Raw genomic sequence first — 22,991 nt, forward strand, 5'->3', positions numbered from 1 at the left:
AGGCCATATATAGTTAGGGATTTGCATTTACAAAACCTTATTTTACTCGCATAAAACCATTGAAATTCCATATATAGTTAGATGCGCTAACTATATATTGCGCACCCGCAATCCACTGCTGATGATGTCACATATTACATCATTCATGACATGGTCAGTGACATCACTGATGACATCACTGATGACAACATCCAGTGACTGTATGTTTCTGTAAAGTTTAAATATGTTTTACATATTGAAGAATGAGTGGATGTATAAGTTTCTGGATGAAGAATTTAGTAGGTGCATGACTGACTGTATGAAAGAGTGATTAAATGTGTCTCACTGAGTGCATGGGTTAGTGACTAAACTGTCTTAATTTGTGCATCAGTATGTCTGTTGTTGTGTAAGCTGCTGCATGTGTTGATCAGTAGCTATATGAATAACTATATGGGTTATTGATTGGTTGCTCAAGTATTTGTATGGGAGACTGAGTATGTGTGTGGGTGGCTGGGAGGTGTGTGAGTCTGTGCATAGATGTGTAAGCAGTTGATTCACTAGGTGTATGAGTTCAAGAGTGCATGTGGAAACAGCTATATGGGCGGTTGACTGTGCATGGGTGTGTTGGTGAGTGAATGGATATCTCAGTGCTACATGTGCAAGTAAATACGTATGTAAAACACAATACATGTGAGAGTTGACATATATAAATAACTGTGGATAAGAGCCAGTGAATGTGTGAGTGGCTGTATGGATCACTGTGAGCTTGTATCAGGGATTGTATAAGAGAGTAAATATGTGTTAGAATATGTTTGAATAAGTAAGGTGTGTATAACTGTATAGTTGAGGAAATGGAGGTGTGATTGATTCTTTCCATGACTGACTAGGTGTGTGAGTAACTCCATGGATGAGTGACAGTCTGTGAGTGTCTGTTTATACTGAGTGTATGTAAGGTTATATTAGAGTCTGAAGAGGTTCATTGTATTATCACATGAGTGATGTCATCAGTGATGTGATCAGTGATGTCAAATGAGATGTCATCAGTGATGTAATTTGAGTTGTCATCAGTGATGTCATCAGTGATGTCACTGACCATGTCATGAATGATGTAATATGTGACATCATCAGCAGTGGATTGCGGGTGCGCGATATATAGTTAGCGCATCTAACTATATATGGAATTTCAATGGTTTTATGCGAGTAAAATAAGGTTTTGTAAATGCAAATCCCTAACTATATATGGCCTAAAACCAATGGTTTTTTCATTGAATTTTCAAGGTTTTGTAAATGCAAATTCCTAACTATATATCGACTATAACCTATGGTTTTTTCAGTGAATTTCAATGGTTTTTTAATAGCAAATATGAAAATCTTTAAAATGTCAAGTACGTGATAGATAAAAACATTTTCGTATTTATGCACGCTGATGTGCTTTGAACGCTGCCCCCCTCCCCTCTTTTCTCTCAGTAGTACTCTCTCTTTGCAGATAGTGAAGAGTAGTTAACGCAGGCCTTTACCCCCGTTGTAATCCGTCCTGCCTGCTTGTCTCTCCATTTGATTGATTATTATCCAAGCATTTACTGTTTTACAATTGATTCTCTTTGGTTCATTCTCTATTTACAAACAAGCACAAAGTCGCAATACTCTGTTTAGTCTTTGCAGATCGTGAAAAATCGTGTAAAAAAATAAAAGTAATCGAGCAAAATCAGTAGGCCACTAATTGGATCTTTTTTTGACCTCGCTAAAATAGAAATATTATAAACAACCCTTCATGAGAAATACGAAAATAGTGAGATGAACTGAGCTCCACACCATGAGGGCTGCAAGACAGCTCGGCTCCATCACCCATCCCGCCCAAAATAACGACAAACCCTATGCAAATATTAAAAATATAGACAACACACCAGAAAAGAAACAGGGTAAAACATTTTATTAAATAACTATTTACATAACGTTGGTTTATAAGATGATGTCAGTAGTGGACCGATGTGTGAATAGGTCGGAAGCAGCACAAGGCGCCAAGATACGGATGGCAAGTCCTGGATGTTGGGTGCCATAGTTCAGAGTTCTGAGTTTGAGCCTTTTTCAATGCCTGTGCTTTGTTGTTTCCCCTCCATCAAAATCAAAAAAAATATATAAAACTGCCCAAAAATACAAAAAAATCAAACTTTTTTTACAAAAGCAGTGCTTGTAAGACTGTCTGAAGCTTATTTCCACCTACTGCAGCTTCACTATTCTCAAAGTAAGTGAGGGTCGTTTGTGGACCTGACTGCATTTGAAAACAATGTTATATGGTACCTCCCTAAACCGCTTGACGGAGGCCCCCGAGGGACGGTGTGATGGCACGGACTCGGAGAAGACGCTTGGCTCCGAACCCCTCCCCAAGTCTTATAGCACTGGTGTAGCCTGAGATCTCCCCCGACATAGGCGGCCGGCTCCCGGGGTCCGGCGGAACTTTTTGCCTTTTGATGACTCTTCTATTCTGGACTTTGTCCCACAATCCGTTTGACCTGAAGACACGCTGTAGTGGGGCGCCCCTTTACCGTTTTAGTTGCCATTCTGCCCGCTTTTGCTACACTGTGCCTCTTCCGCCATTAAGCTGTTTACCGCCCGCTCTTGCGACTACAGCGTCTCGCTCACCATGTAGTTAAGTTGCTCCCGCTCTTGCGGTGCAGCGATAGGCGGCTGCCACAGGACTCTCAAAATGGCGGCCGGCTCTTCGGTTTTGGGCCTGGTCCACTAAAATGGCCCTGGGACACCTTTGAACTCGGACGCTTCCCTGATAGGGCTTGGGTCCCATTCTCGAAAGCGTCCCCTCAGCCGTGAAGATTCTACAAAAGTCTTGGGGGCCCCCGACTCCCGCAGGCTTCTGGTGGGGAGCGGCTGCCATGTCTGCTCGTGGAATGGCCACGACGGAGCTACAAGATGGTAGTGCTCTCATGCTGACGCCAGATTTAATCTGAAACATCCAGAAACACTGTAGACTACCAATTCGATCAGTTCCGGTATCGCCCCAACATGACCCGGAAGAGAAGAATTTGCCCTCCCCTCTTTGACTGATGGTTCTTGTTGCCTGTCCCCTCTGTTGTCATTTAACAGAACTTTTTGGACTGCTGAAAGGGGTTGTGTTCCGAACGCTGGTTGATGGAGACATTTTGACTATATTCTTGACCTACGTTGTCGCGTAATGCGTTATATGACACGCCACGTTAGCGCACCCGGAAGTGATCCGAGGCGCGGCGCGCAGCGCGTAACGTAAGCATAACAGGTCATGTGACTTGTTAATAAAACTTTTCATTGGTTCATTTTACTTTTGTTATTTTAATGATGAAAAGCTTGGTCATATGACCTAAAAATTACGCTTTTTATTGTTTTCGAACATTATTTTTTTTTAAACATATGTTATAATATTCCAGGCTAATGTACTTTCCCGGAAAATTTACAACTGTCCTGCAAGTAAAATATATTCCTTTTTCGAGAAAAAGGGCGTTTCTTCGTTCCATGACGGAGCCGTTGAGTAAAAGAGACTCGGCCTGCTGTCTTAGTCGCCGATACGCCTGATTATCAGATTCTTATTGATCACTTTATGTTGCAGGAGTGGAAAACACAACTGCCCTTGACCATTTATCTTTACTGCATTCCTACATATTATACCTTTTATCCATCATGTAATTGGACTGCTTTATTTCACTTGCCTTTTACTGATTCGAAAACAGTGACTAAAAGTAAAAACTTTACCAATGTAAATACTACTACCGTGTTTTGTTTTAAAAACCTTTATTGTGAAAATGTCAGTATACAAATACGGGCCTATAACCACGTGGGCCGGCCACGGAGCAAACTGAAATCGTATATGATGAGGAGACATTTACACTGTAGAGGAACGTAACGAGCGGGCCATTAGGTTGCAAGAACTAAGGTGTCTAACAGTTGCGGAATCGGTGGACGTACATTTTGTAATTAAAATAAGACAGGGCCACTTACAATAAAATTTTCTAGATATACATTTGCGGGCAAGGAGTTACGAGTCCCATTTATACCGGCGCCATTTTGGGCGACGCCGGGCAGGTCCAAGATATAGTCAAAATGTCTCCACCAACAATCGGCCAGACCAGAACCCCTTTCGGCCCTTTATGCTACAAGATGGTGTCTTCCATTCAGAAAATATTGTTGGCAGCATTTTGAAAGGAAAGATAAACAGCCGTTCTCCTAGTGAGTCTCACATTGTTACATTTAGGAAGAATGTTGAAGAGTAATATGTGGAAAATCTGAAGCCATTTTTCTACAAACTCTCAATCAGCCTTGGATGGAAAAAAAAATCCTGAAGAATGTACAAACTGAAAACCAATTTTTGTCTGTATAGCATCAACAGCAACGCTTGAGTCAGCTTTGTGTCAAGCCGCCATTTTCATTCAATCAATAGCGTCCCCCTGCACACATTCAGGAACCTGGTTGTGTCTTCAGGTGAAACGGATTGTGAAACAAGAAGCAGAAAGGAAAAGGAAAAAAGTTCCGCCGGACCTCGGGAGCCGGCCGCCCATGTCATGGGCGATCTTTGGCCACACCAGGGCAATAGTGAAGCTGCAGCAGGTGCAAAAGAGCTTCAGACAGTCTTACAAGCACTGCTTTTCTAAACATTTTTTTGTATTTTTGCACAGTTTTATATATTTTTTTGTTTTTGATGGAGGGGAAACAACAAAAAACAGGCATTGAAAAAAGCTCAACAGTGCAGGGCGCCTTGTGCTGGTTCCGACCTATTCACACATCGGTCCACTACTGACATCACCTCATAAGCCAACGGGGCACCCCACACTGACTTTCGGCGCAGCATTGTAGGATGGCCACACCAGTGCGGCAACTTGCTGGACACCACCTCGGTGCCATCCGGATCTCGGAGCGTTCGAGTCACTGTACCGCAAGAGTGACCGGAACTCAGCTGGTCACGCCGTCTTTCGGCGCAGCATTGTAGGATGGCCACACCAGTGCGGCAACTTGCTGGACACCACCTCGGTGCCATCCGGATCTCGGCGCGTTCGAGTCACTGTACCGCAAAAGTGACCGGAACTCAGCTGGACACGCCGTCTTTCGGCGCAGCATTGTAGGATGGCCACACCAGTGCGGCAATTTGCTGGACACCACCTCGGTGCCATCCGGATCTCGGCGCGTTGTGCTGCCTTCGGCCTATTCGCACATCGGTCCGCTACTGACGCCGCCTCACGTGCCAACGGATTTTCTACGCTTTTTGTAGCCCTATGCCGCATAACAGGTCATGTGACTTGTTTATAAAACTTTTCATTGGTTCATTTTACTTTTGGTTTCCTAAAGATGGAAGGCTTGGTCATATGACCTAAAAATAACATTTTTCATTGGTTTAGAACATTTTTTTTTCCCAAACGATTAAAGCCCCACCTTGTTTCTGGATGATTCAGACTGAAGCTGGCGTCAGCATGAGAGCACCACCATCTTGTGGCTCCGTCGTGGTCATTCCGCGAGCAATCATGGCAGCCGCTCCCCACCGGAAGCCTGCAGGAGTCGAGGGCCCCCAAGACTTTTGTAGAATCTTCACGGCTGAGGGGACGCTTTTCGAGAATGGAGCCCAAGCCCTAGCAGGCAAGCGTCCGAGTTCCAAGGTGTCCCAGGGCCATTTTAGTGGACCAGGCCCAAAACCGAAGAGCCGTCCGCCATTTTAAGAGTCATGTGGCAGCCGCCTATCGCTGCACTGCAAGAGTGGGAGCAACTCAACAACATGGTGAGCGAGACGCTGTAGCCGCAAGAGCGGGCGCAACTCAGCTGGATGGCCGCCACCTGGGGAGGCCCGTTCACGCCGCCTTCCCCACGCCCCCCCCCCGGGCCGCCCCACGCCAATTTTCGGAGCAGCATTGTAGGATACCAAAACCAGTGCGGCAGTTTACTGGACATCACCTGGGTGCCATCAACATCTCAGCGCGTTCTGCTGCCTTGGGACTATTCGCACAACAGACCGCTACTGACGAGGCCTCCCCCCGCACCACCCGGGACGCCCCACGCCAATTTTCGGAGCAGCATTGTAGGATACCAAAACCAGTGCGGCACCCAGGCGACATCACCTGGGTGCCGTCCAGAACTCAGCATGTTGTGCTGCCTTGGGACTATTCGCACAAAAGACAGCTTCTGACCATTGTTGCTTTTTTTGGTGAAAAATGTTTAAATGTTTTTACAGTTTTTGTTCCGTTCATTATATTTAAAAGTTAATAAAGTTTTATAATCTTACTTTGTTGGAGTGTTATATATTTTTTTTTAAACGGGTGAATGGGGCCTTGAATCGGGTTATTGTCATGTGTGGGCTTTGCAAGTGTACTGCTACAGGATCGGACATTTCAAACTCAAATGCACGTTCTTTTTCTTACCTTTCCGAAGCATGGAGCGCAATAGCAGGCAGAGAAAGGGTGATGCAAGGGTTGAACACTGCCTAGCCTGGAAGTTGCTGGCATTCCCCCCCCCCCCCCCCCCGCCCGCTCCTGAAAGAGGACACACACACACCGCCGCCCCGAGTACTTCACAGATCTTTAAAAGACCATGCGCTTGTTCATGAGGCTTAAATGGTTTATCACCCCTTCTAGAACCCCTGCATCGACCCTCTGACGTTTCCTGGAAGAATTACCACGTGACACAATACCAAGCCCTGTCAGCTGAAACCCCCGAGGAATCATGGGGCATATTTTCAAGGGGGTTTATCTCCGCTTTTTTGGCTTTAAAAGCCAAGTAAGCGGAGATAAAATGATCTCCCTATTACCAAGCTGTCGCTAACACCAGTTAGTGATAGCTAAAAGGAGATAGTGACCATCTTGGGCCCCGCTTTGCATGTCAGTGATACTTATCACTAATGACATGCAAAGTGGGCGTGCCAAGATGTTAGCGACTGGAAACAGTCCCTAACATCGCTATCTCCTATTACCAACTTTTGGAGATATTCGCGCTAAGCGCGAATATCTCCAAAAGCTAACACCTGACCTGAGCAGTTCTTAGCCATGTTATCCAATGGGAGGTGGATAACATGGCTAAGAGCATTTGCTCGATAATACATGAATATCGCTGACTTTTCTGCGATAACAACAAGGTTTATCTGCGATAAAAATCACCGATGTGCGGCGATAATTTTTGTCTCTAAACAAGTTAGAGACAAAAATGATCGCTAGTTGTTGGTAATATGCCCCCGGGTTTTTGCTTGCAGAAATCGGGAGGCGGGAGACTAGCACTGAAATCAGTAGTCTCACGCCTGAATCGGGAGGGTTGGCATGTCTGGATTCTCTACAGCTGGGGCCATAAACTACATCCGCAGGGGTAGGTGATAGCCTGGGACCAGCCTGGCATCTAAAATGGCTGCCGTGCACGTCAAAATTGTGCCATTGGAAAAAAGGCAAGATGGCGCAGACAATGTTTATCAATAAGGATTCATTTATAACAAAATATTTTATCGCAGTGACAAATTGGCGGTCAACACTTCCTGATTTCCATCGAATCGAACGTTAACAGACGTCACGCAGCAAAAAAAAAAAAAGCTCACGCACAGCCGCTGGAAGAGATGTATGAACATATATGAGCCTCCTCAGCCACCCTCAGGAAACATAGGGGATTAGGATACGTGTCCCGCACCCCCTTATACCTAGTAATTTAATTAAAACGAAGCACAAAATGGCGAATTCCCGTTTCGCTACCAGTTTGCGGCCCAGTTCGCGGCCCGTGAAGCGCTTCTACCGTGAAAAATCATTTTTTTTTTTATTTTCCCCACGGGACCCTTTAATAACCCCAACAACATTCCTAGGGGGTCAAGAGGGGTATGCCTTGCCCCCTTTCATTAAATTCCCCCTTCGTTTTTCACCTCTTCTTCTCTCTCGATCCTACCGAGAGATAAGATGGCGGCCGCTCCGGACTGTTTAGAATGTTGACAGACACCGGAGAGCCAATCAGCTTTCTGCACGCAAAGTTCAGTTTCGCGAAAAGTAAGCGAACCGGAGCGCAGCCTGGAGCGCTGTTACAGATATATATCTTGTTTTGAACGTTAATTTCTCAAAAACTACTGGAGCACATATATTGAGACCTAGCAAAGGCACATCGGGCTAACAGTCCCTACAATTTTGCCAAGTTTCGTGCAAATCCATTCAGCCGTTCGAGCTAAAAGTGAGTCCAACCGCCCTATGGAAATTAACATGGGAAAAACGCGTTTTGGGACCCCCCTTTTTTCTCGGCCCCCCCTTAATGAAACCCCCCCAAATTTTTAAGGGCTGCTCAGAAACAAAATGTGCCATTTTCCTGAAAATTTCAGCCAATTCCGTCCACAAACGCCAAAGTTATTAGACATAGAATTTTCAAAAATCCCATAGGGAATAAATCCTAACTATATATACCTACTGGCGATAGCCAGTAGGTAATATATATATATATATGTATATATTACCTACTGGCGGTCGCCAGTAGGTATATATAGTTACGACGGTTTACCATAGGAAATCCCCAACATTCTATTGGGAATAACTTTGGCCCTGGTTGATGAATCTTCGCAAATTTCTCAAAGAAGATGGCTCGCTCTGCTCCGCTCCTACCCTGAAAATTTGGGGGGGATTCGTCAAGTGGGGGCTGAGATAAAAGGGGGGTCCCAAAACGTGTTTTCCCCATGTTAATTTCCATAGGACCTTTAGACTCAGCTACAGCTTGAACCGCTGAAGGGAATTACACCAAACTTGTCAAAATGGTAGTGTCTGGTATGCAGATCACGCTTTTGGTAAAATTGTGTAAATCCCTCCAGTGGTTCCTGTGAAAATTAGAAGAGAAATCAATTATATATCTATAAGCGCGAACGCGTGCGCGCACCCCGCGATTTTTCGCGATTTTTTGGGGGGGGGACTTGGAGGGGGGCTTGGGAGGCTTCTCTATTTTATTTTAATGTATTTCATTTAATTTCGAGGGTGCCTACTCCTTGTTTTACCCCCGAGATCACCGCCGCGGCCCGAGCCGCCTCAAGATGGCCGCCACCTGGTTGTGGGCGGGGCCTGGGAGGCTCGCCGTGATTGGCTGCCCAAAGCAGGAAGTGTGTGTGCGCCACAGACCCACGGAGTTGATGTGTGAGCCACAGAGCCGGGCTGCCTCGTATGCACCGAGGACCGGCTCGGAGGGGAGGGGTCTGTGGGAGACATCCGGGCTGCATTTTACAGAGTGGGGTTTGCTCCACAGCGTGGGGTGCTCCTGTGCGTCACAGACCAGGCTCGGCTGCACACACAGGAGGTGGGGGGCAGCGGGCTGGATTACACACAGGAAGGAAGGGACTGCTGCTGCCCGCCGGTGGGGAGAGAGAGCCCGCCTGCCTCCCGGCCGGCAGAGGAGGAAGCGGGGTAGCCTGGGAGCGCCGGTCCGGAGCAGGCAGCGGCGGCATGGGGGCGCAGTGAACCGCGCACAGCTCGATGTACACTGGATTACACGGGTTTCACCACTGCTCAGGAAAGACGCATCCTGGTGAGTGCTAGCCTCTGCTACTCTGCTCCTTCGAGGCGCACTGCCCTTACACATGCCACCTCCTCGTTCCTGGTGCTGGGGAAAAAGTTGCTGGGAATATGTGTGAAGGGAGAGTGCACGCTATAGTGACAGGGGAGAAGGAAAGGTGTGACCTAGCGCCTACATTGTTTACTATGGAGGCTCTCAATCCCTGCTTCCCCATTTGACACAAATTGTGTGATCCCGAACATAATATTTAATTTCCATGTGCCTCCCCTCCCCGCCCCCCCCACCTTTGCTGCCCAAACGGAAAGCATGTACATTATAACATAACTCGCTCCAGGCGCTATTCGGAAGTTAAATGAATAACAGCGTGTGCAGTTTGATCGCGACACTATCGTAAAATGAGGCTGTGTGTTTATTTTTAAGCGGACCGTAGAGGAGTCCCTTAAAAAACACAGCCACGTCTCTGCATTTTAAAACCCGGCAAACGGTAAAGGAAACGCTGTGATCTTGGCCCTGCGCGGACACCGTAGAACCAGACACATGTGCTGCTGCTGGCCAGATGTGATCACGGCGCTTGCGGCGGCTGCTGGCTTGGATTATGAATGAGGGACCCTGTCAGTCTCATGAGCTGTTTGTACCTTGACTCTGTCTTGTGATCAAAGTCCGACTGGCCTCGAAGTGGAAAGGAAACTTCCCTACCGGCCAGCGCTCTGAAATGACAGGACGGGGCCAGTCATGCATATGTAAGACCCTGCTTCAGCCTGCGGCCTCTCAGGCAGACGAGGCCGGGATCTGGAATGCTTCCATCGCAGTGATCTGTGCATCACCCATGGCCGCAAATTCGAATCCTGGTAGGGCCGCTCAGCCTATCATCCTTGCGAGGGCTACCATTCGCATCGGTAGTGCAGCCGCTATACAGTTGTATATAAGAATTATTTAAATGCAGGAGTAATCAGGGGTCGGTGGGTCTCTGTGCCACTGCACCTGCTGCACCAAGGGAAGCTATGCCCCTGTCTCACGTCAGATCCGTGACCCACAGGGTTTGGTGAGAGTCAGTTTCGTCAGACCACCCCAGACCTTCTGGCATTTTAGCGTAAAGGCCGGGAGAGCCGGGGCAGGATCGGCCGACTGCAACAGTCTGCCCCGTTATTTTAGCGCTGATCCATGTAGGATAGCTCAGTGGACTGATGCACCTATTGTCGCATCAGATCACTGTGTGACCTGTCTGTCGATTGCAGGTTTAAATCCTAGACTTTTGCCCTTCCTGTTTCAATACAAACGATGGTCATTGGGTAATGATTAACATATGTGATCAGCGTCAGAGACCTGAAAATGGTAGGTGTCTAATACATGTTATATACCGTGACTCGCCCAAAATCAAGGTAAAAGCAAAAGTTCTAAAGATGCAAATTTCCACTGATGAATACCTCTGTTTTACTGCACTTATCGGTCATTCCAAGGAAAGTAACTTTTTCAGGAAAAGCATTCGGTAATCACAAACTTATCACAGAATTATCGTTTCTTTGGTTTGTCAGTGTGATGTTGTTGACGTGCTTTAAGAGAAACAACAGAGAGACTTTATTAAAATCTAATTAAAAAGCATGCGAGCCTTGGTTCAGAGTTTACAAATCTTAAAAATTATCATTTGGGTTGACTTGTGTTTTTAGCTTCTATAATGCACCATCGCACACAGATATGCTTTTTCACTTTTTGCACACTTACACTGTTACGTTTAGTTTTCTTTAAAATGCACATGTTGAACTTTGATGCATTGAGTCTAAATTCGGTTGGTACAAAGATGGGACAAAGAAGGGTATGGAAAAGAGGGACCAGGGGAGAGGACAAGATATAGGGAATGAGGAAAGGAGGAGCCTGGTGGAGGGAGGTAACATCCACCAGGATAGAGTGACAGTGCGCTGTGGCATATCGGTGGTTACATCGGTTTGTCTAAATTTGCTAAGAAAAAAAACAGACCTGTGGGGATTCGTTTTTATTGTTCTAGTGCGCTGTGCAGCTCTTATGACCACTCCCACAGCAGTTCTAACTTCTCATTATCTAAATTATTGAGAGAAAAGTAAGAAGCCTACACTTTCCTCCTGATACCCCGTGGCAGCTGATACAAGCGTAGGTTGTGATTTTCAGCCCATTCCATGTTTGATCACTGTGCTGAGATGCAGGCGGAACCAGGCCCAGAATGGCAGCTGCGCGTGTCGCAGATCATAAACAGGGGTATTATGATTCCATCAGCAGAGCCTTGGCGAGTGATGCGTGAATACTTCTCCAGTAATAACATTAGTGCAAGAATGCAAACAGGCTGCCGCCTCTCTTTCTCTGCTGCGCCTGTTTATCTCTGCGGTGCATAACCCGAGGGTCACAGGTTGGGGATGCGCTGAGTGAATTAAAAGCGCAGGCTGTCGTTTTGAGTTGGAATACTTATGCCCATCCCTGAAGACAGCTTTTAGTGGCTTTGACTGTGATGCACAGTGACAGCTGAGTAGATTCATCAATGTACCTGCTACAAACCTGTGGTGGGTGCCGGATTGAATCCTGCTTGATGCTATGTAGCTACAAGCACTTTATAGCTTTAGGTCTGGTGTTAAACGAGACCTTTTGATTATAATAAAATCTCTCTCTCTCTCTCTCTCTCTCGCTCACTATGTCTGATAAGAGCCTGTCAGCCCTCTTCCTCCATTGATCTGTTGTAGTATCATCCATCCACACAACCGTTCACCTATGGATCCACCTATTTTTATTCAATGTATTCTGCTACAAATTACTTGCATACCTTTCACCTATCCTCAAACACTGCTCACCCTGCACACTCACCCACCATTTACTACACACAGTCACCCTGACATTGTGCAGGCAGTCTGATACTGCTCACCCACCACTCACACAGTCCACCACCCACCCATCCAGCCATCATACATCCATCCATTATTCATTCATTCATGCATGCATGCATCCACCCATTCATCCAGCTATCCACCCAACATGCATCCACCCATGCATCCATCCATCCACCCTGCATCCAACCATCATGCATCCACCCAGCATTCATTCATCCACCCACCCATCATGCATTCACCCATCATGCATCCACCCAACAATCATTCATCCATCATGCATCCACCAGCCATCCATCCATGTTCTAGCCAACAATCATGCATCCATCCAACACCCAGCTACCCTCCCACCCACCATTCATGCACCCCATCCATCCACCCACCCATCCATCCATCCTGCATCCATCCATCATTCATGCATCTATTCACCCATCTATCATGCATGCATCCATCCATGCATCCACCCAAAAATCATTCATCCATCATGCATCCAATCATCGTTCATGCATCAAAAATCAGATCCCTCGGGCTGCTCAGGTGGTCCCACAAGGATATTAACATATTTAAACGTTATCTGCTAATAGAATTAGCATTTTGAAAACCTTGCAAATTCACTGAAAAAACCATAGGTTTCTGGCCTCATATATATATATATTCACTGAAAAAACCATAGGTTAGAGACCATATATAGTTAGCTGGACATTTTATTGACATAAAACCAATGAAATTCCATATATAGTTAGTTGCACTAACTATATATCGCGCACCCGCAATCCACTGCTGATGATGTCACATATTACATCATTCATGACATGGTCAGTGACATCACTGATGACATCACTGATGACATCTCAAATGACATCACTGATGACATCACTGATGACATCTCAAATGACATCACTGATGACATCATCTAGTGTCTGTGTGTTTTTGTAAAGTTTAAATATGTTTTACATATTGAAGAATGAGTGGATGTATGGAAGACTGAGTGTGTGTGTGGCTGGCTGGGAGGTGTGTGACTCTGTGCATATCAATGTGTACTTGTATCAGTGATTGTATAAGAGAGTAAGTATGTGTTAGTATATGTGTGAAAAGTATGGTGTTCTGTGTTTAACTGTATAGATGAGGAAATCGAAGTGTGATTGATTCTTCACAGGACTGACTAGGTGTATGAGTGCATATGATAGTGTTGTAATAATGAGTGACTGTATGTATGAGTGATTGTATGGGTGAATGAGTGAATGTGTGTGTAGACGTAGGAATCAGTGAGTGCGTATGTAGTAACTGGTATTGGTGTGTCATGATGTCATCAGTGATGTCATTTGAGATGTCATCAGTGATGTCATTTGAGATGTCATCAGTGATGTCATCAGTGATGTCACTGAAGTATGGTGTTCTGTGTTTAACTGTATAGATGAGGAAATGGAAGTGTGATTGATTCTTTACAGGACTGACTAGGTGTGTGAGTAACTCCATGGATGAGTGGCAGTGTGTGAGTGTCTGCATAGGTGTATGAGTGCATATGATAGTGTTGTAATAATGAGTGACTGTATGTATGAGTGATTGTATGGGTGAATGAGTGAATGTGTGTGTAGACGTAGGAATCAGTGAGTGCGTATGTAGTAACTGGTATTGGTGTGTCATGATGTCATCAGTGATGTCATTCGAGATGTCATCAGTGATGTCATTTGAGATGTCATCAGTGATGTCATCAGTGATGTCACTGAAGTATGGTGTTCTGTGTTTAACTGTATAGATGAGGAAATGGAAGTGTGATTGATTCTTTACAGGACTGACTAGGTGTGTGAGTAACTCCATGGATGAGTGGCAGTGTGTGAGTGTCTGCATAGGTGTATGAGTGCATATGATAGTGTTGTAATAATGAGTGACTGTATGTATGAGTGATTGTATAGGTAAATGAGTGAATGTGTGTGTAGACGTAGGAATCAGTGAGTGCGTATGTAGTAACTGGTATTGGTGTGTCATGATGTCATCACTGATGTCATTTGAGATGTCATCAGTGATGTCATCAGTGATGTCATTTGAGATGTCATCAGTGATGTCATCAGTGATGTCACTGACCATGTCATGAATGATGTAATATGTGACATCATCAGCAGTGGATTGCGGGTGCGCGATATATAGTTAGTGCAACTAACTATATATGGAATTTCATTGGTTTTATGTCAATAAAATGTCCAGCTAACTATATATGGTCTCTAACCTATGGTTTTTTCAGTGAATTTTCAAGGTTTTGTAAATGCAAATTCCTAACTATATATGGTCTATAACCTATGGTTTTTTCAGTGAATTTCATGGTTTTTTAAAAGCTAATATCTATAGCTGTAAAATATATTCTTTATTACGTGACGTATCACGTAGCCACGTGAGACGCCTCATGAAGCGTCGCATAACCGTGACGTATCGGTTCTGCAGCGCAAACAAAACCCGTAACGTAAGCGTGCCGGAGCACGCTTACAGATATATATATTTTTTTTAACCTTAATTAGACAAAATCCACACGTGCACATATCTTGAGGCCTTGCAAAGGCACATCAAACAAACAGTCCCTACAATTTTGCCAAGTTTGCTGGAAATCTATTCCCTTAATTTTTTTTTTACTGTTTCTCTTGGTTTTCCCCTTGTTACGCTTACCGGGACGCTACCCGGTACGCGAACCGGACGCTCCAAAAACACAAGATGGCGGACTCCCGTTACGCTGCCGGTTAGCTGCCCGGTTCGCGTACCGGGAAGCGCCTCTACCGCGAAAAATCGCGGGGGACTTTAATATCCCCCTCATCAATCCTAGGGGGTCAGGAGGGGTTTACCTTGCCCCCTTTCCTTCATTTCCCCCTTCTTTTTTCACCACATCTTGTCTCTCGAACCTACCGAGAGACAAGATGGCGGCCGCTCCGGACTGTTTACAATGTTGACAGCTACGCTGCCGGTTAGCTGCCCGGTTAGCTGCCCGGTGAGCTGCCCGGTGAGCTGCCCGGTTCGCGTACCGGGACGAGCCTCTACGGCGTAAAATCGCAAAATTTTTTGCCCCGCGGGGCACTTTAATATCCCCCTCATCAATCCTAGGGGGTCAGGAGAGGTCTACCTTGCCCCCTTTCCTTCATTTCCCCCTTCGTTTTTGACTACATCTTGTCTCTCGATCGTACCGAGAGACAAGATGGCGGCCGCTCCGGTTTGTTTAGAATGTTGACAGACACCGGAGAGCCAATCAGATTCGCTTCGCGAAGTTCCGTTACGCGTCAGGTACGCGAACCGGGGCGCTAACCGGAGCGCTGTCACAGATATATATAATTTTTTAAACGTTAATTTCTCAAAATCCACTGGAGCACATATATTGAGACATAGCAAAGGCACGTCGGGCAAACCATATCTACAATTTTGCCAAGTTTCATGTAAATCTATTCAGCCGTTCGAGCTAAAAGTGAGTCCAACCGCCCTATGGAAAAATGAATGGGAAAAACGCGTTTTGGGACCCCCCTTTGTTCTCGGCCCCCCTTGACGAAACCCCACCAAATTTTCAGGGGCTGCTCAGAAAACAAATGTGCCATTTTCCTGAAAATTTCAGCCAATTCCGTCCACAAACGTCAAAGTTATTAGACATAGAATTTTCAGAAATCCCATAGAGAAAAAATCCTAACTATATATACCCACTGGCTATCGCCAGTAGGTAATATACATATATAAACATATGTAATCTGCATATCTATATAAATATAAATGCATGCATACATATACATATATGCATACATATGCATGTTATTTACATGAAAGTTTTAAAAACACTAATAAAAGCAAAGCTAAAAAGCCACCTCATTACAAACAGAATGGCTTTAACTTAAACGAGGGCGAGATCTATTGCATTTTCAATGCTTGTTTACTTTGGTTCTATCAAGAAGGCATTCAGATGTGTCACACATTTGCCATAAATTCTGAATGTTAGCACTCTAGTTGCTCATTAGATCACTGTAGTAAAGCTAGTGCTCACCAGGGAAGTCTGCTGCTAATCATGGTTTGCAGCCATTTTCCCGCATTTTTTATCCCGTAGACTTTCAGTCCGCATACCATTATCCCGCAAGGTCATTGAGCTCGCATACCATTATCCCGCATTTTTTCAAAACGCATGTGCATTTATCGCACATGCCTTTACAAAGAATTACGTTTTAAAGGCATGTATGGTAAATGCATTTGCGTTGTGAAAACCACGATGACGAGAGAGGTAAGTGGGTTTGTGTTAATTTTTTCGTGGGTTAGTGATTGTGTAGTGTAGTGTAGTGTTGTGTAGTGTAGTGTTGTGTTAGTGTAGTGTAGAGTTGTGGTGGTTGTTTAGTGTAGGGTCATGCTGGGGGTAGTGTTTTAGGGTTTAGGGTTGTGTTGTAGTGTTTGCGTAGTGTAGGGTCATGCTGGGGGTAGTGTTTTAGTGTTCAGGGTAGTGTTGTAGTGTTTGCGTAGTGTAGGGTCATGCTGGGGGTAGTGTTTTAGGGTTTAGGGTTGTGTTGTAGTGTTTGCGTAGTGTAGGGTCATGCTGGGGCTAGTGTTTTAGGGTTTAGGGTAGTGTTGTAGTGTTTGCGTAGTGTAGGGTCATGCTGGGCGTAGTGTTTTAGGGTTTAGGATAGTGTTGTAGTGTTTGCGTAGTGTAGGGTCATGCTGGGGGTAGTGTTTTAGGGTTTTGGGTAGTGTTGTAGTGTTTGCGTAGTGTAGGGTCATGCTGGGGTGTAGTATTTTAGGGTTTAGGGTAGTGTTGTAGTGTTTGCGTAGTGTAGGGTCATGCTGGGGGTAGTGTTTTAGGGTTTTGGGTAGTGTTGTAGTGTTTGCGTAGTGTAGGGTCATGCTGGGGGTAGTGTTTTAGGGTTTTGGGTAGTGTTGTAGTGTTTGCGTAGTGTAGGGTCATGCTGGGGTGCAGTGTTTTAGGGTTTTGGGTAGTGTTGTAGTGTTTGCGTAGTGTAGGGTCATGCTGGGGGTAGTGTTTTAGGGTTTTGGGTAGTGTTGTAGTGTTTGCGTAGTGTAGGGTCATGCTGGGGGTAGTGTTTTAGGGTTTTGGGTAGTGTTGTAGTGTTTGCGTAGTGTAGGGTCATGCTGGGGGTAGTGTTTTAGGGTTTTGGGTAGTGTTGTAGTGTTTGCGTAGTGTAGGGTCATGCTGAGGGTAGTGTTTTAGGGTTTAGGGTAGTGTTGTAGTGTTTGCGTAGTGTAGGGTCATGCTGGGGGTAGTGTTTTAGGGTTTAGGGTAGTGTTGTAGTGTTTGCGTAGTGTAGGGTCATGCTGGGGGTAGTGTTTTAGGGTTTAGGGTAGTGTTGTAGTGTTTGCGTAGTGTAGGGTCATGCTGGGGGTAGTGTTTTAGGGTTTAGGGTAGTGTTGTAGTGTTTGCGTAGTGTAGGGTCATGCTGGGGGTAGTGTTTTAGGATTTTGGGTAGTGTTGTAGTGTTTGCGTAGTGTAGGGTCATGCTGGGGGTAGTGTATTAGGGTTTTGGGTAGTGTTGTAGTGTTTGCGTAGTGTAGGGTCATGCTGGGGGGTAGTGTTTTAGGGTTTTGGGTAGTGTTGTAGTGTTTGCGTAGTGTAGGGTCATGCTGGGGGTAGTGTTTTAGGGTTTTGGGTAGTGTTGTAGTGTTTGCGTAGTGTAGGGTCATGCTGAGGGTAGTGTTTTAGGGTTTAGGGTAGTGTTGTAGTGTTTGCGTAGTGTAGGGTCATGCTGGGGGTAGTGTTTTAGGGTTTAGGGTAGTTTAGTTGTTTAGTGTATGCTAAAGGCATATTCGTTCTAAAAGTTTTCGTTATTTTAATTTGCGGCCTAATAGTACATGCAGGATTTTTTTTGCGGACTGATGGTATGCGGGATTTCGTCATATATTCGCTAATCATACTTTCTATGGCAAAATGAACCCCCTCATTTTGTTCCTTTTTAAATTAAATGTTTTAAGAGTTACCACTTTATTCCAATCAAGATGGCTTCAGGTGTGCCATACCTTTGTAATAAGTAGGACTGTTAGCACTCTAGTTGTTCTTTAGAACACTCTGGGACAATCTGTCATTGGGCTATAGTTGGGCTACATCTGGCTGATATTTGGGCTACATTTGTTTTTTTTTGTCTCTGGTGGCCATCTTTGGGCTACATTGGGCTACATTGGGCTACATTGGGCTACATTTGGGCTCCAACATATATATAGCCCAATGTAGCCCAATATATATTTTTCAAAGTTAATTTTCGTAAAAACCACTGGAGCCTATATCTTGAGACATAGCAAAGGCACATCGGGCTACCAGTCCCTACAATTTTGCCAAGTTTGGTGTAAATCCATTCAGCCGTTGAGGCTAAAAGTGAGGCCAACCGCCCTATGGAAAATTGCATGGGAAAAACACGTTTTGGGACCCCCCTTTTTTCTCGGCCCCCCCTTGACGAAACCCCCCCAAATTTTCAGGGGCTGCTCAGAAACAAAATGTTCCATTTTCCTGAAAATTTCAGCCAATTCTGTCCTCATAAGCCAAAGTTATTCGACATAGAATTTTCAAAAATCCCATAGGAAAAAAATCCTAACTATATATACCTACTGGCTATCGCCAGTAGGTAATATATATATATATATATATATATATATATATATATATATATATATATATATATATATATATATTACCTACTGGCGGTCGCCAGTAGGTATATATAGTTAGGATTTTTTCTCTATGGGATTTTTGAAAATTCTATGTCTAATAACTTTGGCGTTTGTGGACGGAATTGGCTGAAATTTTCAGGAAAATGGAACATTTTGTTTCTGAGCAGCCCCTGACAATTTGGGGGGGTTTCATCAAGGGGGGGCCGAGAAAAAAGGGGGGTCCCAAAACGCGTTTTTCCCATGTTAATTTCCATAGGGCGGTTGGCCTCACTTTTAGCTCGAACGGCTGAATGGATTTGCACGAAACTTGGCAAAATTGTAGGGACTGTTAGCCCGATGTGCCTTTGCTAGGTCTCAATATATGTGCTCCAGTGGATTTTGAGTAATTTAGGTTCAAAAAAAGATATATATCTGGGCGGAGCCTAACCACACATCTGATCTGATTGGCTGTCAGCACTTCATCCAAGAAGTGTTGGCAGCCATCTTGGGACCGATATACATGATAGCACCTCATTAAAAAGCATTGTAGTTAATAGAGGGTTTTAGGACTTTAGTTACATTATAAATCATTTGTTGATGGTACCATACTCGTTTTAGGAATTGTGGTGGGTTCTAAGGTGATTTTACCATGTGAAAAAACCTTCTGCTGTGATATCATGAATGTTGTTTGAAAGAAAACTAATATCTCATGATTTTCCCACAGTGGTTTGGAAGGGGATCTATAAGCTAAACTGAAAGCATATTTTCTGTAAATTCACATTATCTTTCTCAGTCATGTGAAAATGAAGTCTGACATTCTCAGTAAAACATGTACATCCAACAAGGACAGAGACTGTCAGTTGATTCCTTTGTTTTCTACTGCAGCCTCCTAGAGTGTTCTAAAGAACAACTAGAGCGCTAACAGTCCTACTTATTACAAAGGTATGGCACACCTGAAGCCATCTTGATTGGAATAAAGTGGTAACTCTTAAAACATTTAATTTAAAAAGAAACAACATGAGGGGGTATATTTTGCCATAGAAAGTATGATTAGTGCTGCAGAATGAAAAATTAGGGCACATTTTGAGTGCCTTCTCAAATCCTTTTCTATTTCATTAAAACATTCTGACATGCAGTCTCACAAAATGGCCACCAGAGACAAAAGAGCCCAAATGTAGCCCAAATATCACCCAGATGTAGCCCAAGTATAGCCCAATGACAGAATGTCCCAGAGTGTTCTAAAGAACAACTAGAGCGCTAACAGTCCTACTTATTACAAAAGTATGGCACACCTGAAGCCATCTTGATTGGAATGAAGTGGTAAGTCTGAAAACACTCAATTTAAAAAGGAACAACATGAGGGGGTTAATTTTGCCATAGAAAGTATGATTAGTGCTTCAGAAAGAAAAATTAGGGATCATTTTGAGTGACTTCTCAAATCCTCTTCTATTTCATTAAAAAAATTCTGACATGCAGACTGAAACATGCACTTTGAATACCAGCAGCAGGCGTCCCTGGTGAGCAGTAGCTTTACTACTGTGATCTAATGTGCAACTAGAGTGCTAACATTCAGAATTTATGGCAAATGTGTGACACATCTGAATGCCTTCTTGATGGAACCAAAGTAAACAAGCATTGAAAATGCAATAGATCTCGCCCTCGTTTAAGTTAAAGCCATTCTGTTTGTAATGAGGTGGCTTTTTAGCTTTGCTTTTATTAGTGTTTTTTCAACTTTCATGTAAATAACATGCATCTGTATGCATATAAGTAGTTTGTATTTATATAGATATACAGATGATATATGTTTATATATGTATGTATATATATATATTCACTGAAAAAACCATAGGCTATAGACCATATATAGTTAGGAATTAGCATTTACAAAACCTTGAAAATTCACTGAAAAAACCATAGGTTATAGACCATATATAGTTAGGAATTAGCATTTACATAACCTTGAAAATTCACTGAAAAAACCATAGGTTATAGACCATACATAGTTAGGAATTCGCATTTACAAAACCTTATTTTACTCACACAAAACCATTGAAATTCCATATATAGTTAGTTGCACTAACTATATATCGCGCACCCGCAATCCACTGCTGATGATGTCACATATTACATCATTCATGACATGGTCAGTGACATCACTGATGACATCACTGATGACATCTCAAATGACATCACTGATGACATCACTGATGACAACATCCAGTGACTGTATGTTTCTGTAAAGTTAAAATATGTCTTACATATTGAAGAATGAGTGGATGTATAAGTATTTAGTAGGTGCATGACTGACTGTATGAGTGAGTGATTAAATGTGTCTCACTGAGTGCATGGGTTAGTGACTAAACTGTCTTAATTTGTGCATCATTATGTCTGTTGTTCTGTAAACTGTTGCATGTGTTGATAAGTAGCTATATGAGTAACTATATGGGTTATTGATTGGTTGCCCAAGTATTTGTATGGGAGACTGAGTGTGTGTGTGGGTGGCTGGGAGGTGTATGACTCTGTGCATAGATGTGTGAGCAGTTGATTCACTAGATGTATGGTTTCAAAAGTGCATGTGGAAACAGCTGTATGGGCGGTTGACTGTGTGCATGAGTGTATTGGTGAGTGAATGGATATCTCAGTGCTACATGTCAAAGTAAGTACATATGTAAAACACAGTACATGTGAGAGTTGACATATATAAATAACTGTGCATAAGAGCCAGTGAATGTGTGAGTGGCTGTATGGATCATTGTGAACTTGTATCAGGGATTGTATAAGAGAGTAAATATGTGTTAGTATATGTTTGAATAAGTAAAGTTTGTATAACTGTATAGTTGAGGAAATGGAGGTGTGATTGATTCTTTGCATGACTGACTAGGTGTGTGAGTAACTCCATGGATGAGTGACAGTCTGTGAGTGTCTGTTTACACTGATTGTATCTAAGGTTATATTAGAGTCTGAAGAGGTTCATCGTATTATCACATGAATGATATCATCAGTGATGTGATCAGTAATGTCAAATGAGATGTCATCAGTGATGTCATCAGTGATGTCATTTGAGATGTCATCAGTGATGTCATTTGAGATGTCATCAGTGATGTCACTGACCATGTCATGAATGATGTAATATGTGACATCATCAGCAGTGGATTGCGGGTGCGCGATATATAGTTAGTGCAACTAACTATATATGGAATTTCAATGGTTTTGTGTGAGTAAAATAAGGTTTTGTAAATGCGAATTCCTAACTATGTATGGTCTATAACCTATGGTTTTTTCAGTGAATTTTCAAGGTTATGTAAATGCTAATTCCTAACTATATATGGTCTATAACCTATGGTTTTTTCAGTGAATATATATATATATATATATATATATATATATATATATATATATTAGCTTTTAAAAAACCAATGAAATTCACTGAAAAAACCATAGGTTATACACTATATATAGTTAGGAATTAGCCCTTAAAAATCCAATGAAATTCACAAAAAAACCATAGGTTTTAGGCCTTACATAGTTAGGAATTAACATATAAAAAACCATTGAAATTCCTCCTATATAGTTAGCTGGACATTTTATTGACATAAAACCCAATGAAATTCCATATTTAGTTAGTTGCAATAACTATATATCGCACACCCGCAATCCACTGCTGATGATGTCACACATTACATCATTCATGACATGGTCAGTGACATCACTGATGACATCACTGATGACATCTCAAATGACATCACTGATGACATAACTGATGACATCTCAAATGACATCACTGATGACATCATGACACACCCATACCAGTTACTACATACGCACTCACTGATTCCTACGTCCACGCACACATTCACTCATTCACCCATACAATCACTCGTACATACAGTCACTCATTTTTACAACACTGTCATATGCACTCATACACCTATGCAGACACTCACACACTGCCACTCATCCATGGAGTTACTCACACACTTAGTCAGTCCTGTAAAGAATCAATCACACTTCGATTTCCTCATCTATACAGTTAAACACAGAACACCTTACTTTTCCAAACATATACTAACACATACTTACTCTCTTATACAATTACTG

The sequence above is a fragment of the Lissotriton vulgaris genome, chromosome 4_1 (assembly GCF_964263255.1).
Source record: "Lissotriton vulgaris chromosome 4_1, aLisVul1.2, whole genome shotgun sequence".
NCBI classification, from domain to species: Eukaryota; Metazoa; Chordata; class Amphibia; order Caudata; family Salamandridae; genus Lissotriton; species Lissotriton vulgaris.